We start from the raw sequence: 2549 nt of genomic DNA on the forward strand, positions 1-2549 counted from the left end.
AAGTAACACAGCTTAATGTTTATATGCATGCGCCATGCTGCCTTCAGATACTTCTACCACCCACCGTTGCTAGTCCGGTTCAACTTCTCCTCCACAACGGGAACAAAACTTCCTCAAACCACAGTTTTTCCTTCACTGTATTTGCACTATTAGAATGTAGTCATTCAGTTTATGGTCATTTTTTAATTTAACTTCATATCAATCTTCCTTTATATTGTCCTCGCTCTTGAACACAATCTTTACTTGTCCGAGAATATCACCAGCCGCATACGCATTTATTTACTAAGACTGAATGATGATACAAGTCAACTGGGTATTTTAAACTCTGTGGACCTTGTGAATAACATAAAAGACATATCCGTCTAGAACAGTGACAAATTAGTATCCTTTGATGTCTGCAGTTTATTTTTCAACATGCCAGTAGTGGAATGCATTGATTTTTTGACAGAGTTGATGTACGAGTCTAATGTCAGTCCTGTGGGATTGAATGACTTGAGACTGGCCGCTCGGACATGCTTGGCACAGAACTACACAATGTGATCAAAAGTATCGGGACATTTGGCTGAAAATGACTGCCGGCCGGAGTGGCTACGTCGCAGGTTCGAATCCTGCCTCTGGCATGGATGTCTGTAATGTCCTTAGGAGGAGGAGGAGATTAGTGTTTAACGTCCCGTCGACAACGAGGTCATTAGAGACGGAGCGCAAGCTCGGATGAGGGAAGGATGGGGAAGGAAATCGGCCGTGCCCTTTCACAGGAACCATCCCGGCATTTGCTTGAAGCGATTTAGGGAAATCACGGAAAACCTAAATCAGGATGACCGGAGACGGGATTGAACCATCGGCCTCTCGAATGCGAGTCCAGTGTGCTAACCACTGCGCCACCTCGCTCGGTAATGTCCTTAGGTTGCTTAGATTTAAGTACTTCTAAGTTCTAGGGGACTGATGACCTCAGAAGTTAAGACCCAGAGTGCTCAGAGCCATTTGAACCATTTTGAAAATGACTTACCAGTTCGTTGCACCCTCCCTCGTTAATGCTGGAATTCAATATGGTGTTGGCCCATGCTTGGCCTTGATGACAGTCTCCACTCTCGCAGGCATACGTTCAATCAGGTGCTGGATGGTTTCTTGTGGAGTGGCAGCCCATTCTTCACGAAGTGCTGCACTGAAGAGAGGTTCAAAATACCTCTGAGCACTATGGGACTTAACTTCTGAGATCATCAGTCCCCTAGAACTTAGAACTAATTAAACCTAACCAACTTAAGGACAACGCACACATCCATGCCCGAGGCAGGATTCGAACCTGAGACCGTAGCGGTCGCGCCGTTCAGAGTGTAGCACCTATAACCGGTCGGCCACCCCAGCGGACCTAAAGAGAGGTATCGATGTCGGTCGGCAAGTCCTCGCACGAAGTCGGCGTTCTGTAACATCCCAAAGGTGTTCTATAAGATTCAGGTCAGGGCTTTGTGTAGGCCAGTCCATTGCAGGGATATTATTCTCGTGTAACCACTCCGCCACAGCCTGTGCATTATCAACAGGTGCTCGATCGTTTTGAAAGGCGCAAACCTGTTCAAAAGACACGCTGACAGCCTGTAGCCATTTTGGCAGGGGCCTCCCTGGTCGTAGCTGACAGGCTTGGATGTCGGGATGGACCTCTCACGGCTGGTATTTCTCTCCTCCGTAGGCTGCTCTCGACCTGACCTCCACGTCTGACGAGCGCTGTTGGTCAGATGTATTCCGGGGCGCCAGTGTGATCGGCCGTCCTCCAAAATCGACCAAGGCTATGTGGGTAGTCCCAGCCCGAAAACATTGTAAGCTTGGCTGCTAATGGCGTGCTGCACTGTTCAAGCAAACATGTACTTGTCCAGACTGAACACTTCCTCCGTCTGCACTCACATTAAGAGAGCTCTGTGGGCGGCATGCGCGCCTCCTAGCGCCAGACACTTTCATGAATAAAATCTGTAGAATCGAGGAGTGTTGTGCGAGCTATTGCTCTTCGTGGCACTACTCAAAGGGGATGACTGATGTTTTACCTGGTGCGTTAGCATTAGCTGAACGCTAGTCTGCTATTGAATATAAAAACTTGGGTGCTCTCATTTTTTGCAATAACGGTTGTTTATGTGCACAACTTTCACGACGTGTTACATTGATAATAGTTTTTCAAAGTGGTTCCATCAGCTTTTACGGTTGCTTGGAATTGCCGCACAATACTTTGTCGTACTTGATGAAATAGGTACCTGACGCCGGTATTTGCTAGCAGCATACTCAAAAGCAACTGGTACTTCGTCATGCTGTAACAAGATACTTGCGTAAAAAATAAGTCATCTACACAGTGTAGTTTCCTTTCCTCACCCCTAATGATATACATCTACTTTCTGGTCAGGTTTTTCTGTCCTACGATCTTAGCTACTAAACAAGTTAAATCAATATACTGCACCGAAAAATTGCTATTCGAAGGTTCTAGTATTTCACAATGAACCACGCTACCCGGCCAGTGTGGCCGAGCGGTTCTAGGCGCTTCCGTCTGGAACCGCGTGACCGCAACGGTCGCA

The 2549-nt window shown here is 47.1% G+C and overlaps 1 non-coding gene across 1 annotated transcript; it reads right to left on the reverse strand.

Moving 5' to 3' along the window:
* Positions 1-815: 815 nt before the first annotated feature.
* Positions 816-889, reverse strand: Trnaa-cgc (transfer RNA alanine (anticodon CGC)). The gene has a single exon. It is a non-coding gene; the product is annotated as a tRNA-Ala (tRNA).
* Between the last annotated feature and the right edge of the window lie 1660 nt (positions 890-2549).

Source organism: Schistocerca gregaria, chromosome 5 (assembly GCF_023897955.1).
Source record: "Schistocerca gregaria isolate iqSchGreg1 chromosome 5, iqSchGreg1.2, whole genome shotgun sequence".
In the NCBI taxonomy this organism is placed as follows: domain Eukaryota; kingdom Metazoa; phylum Arthropoda; class Insecta; order Orthoptera; family Acrididae; genus Schistocerca; species Schistocerca gregaria.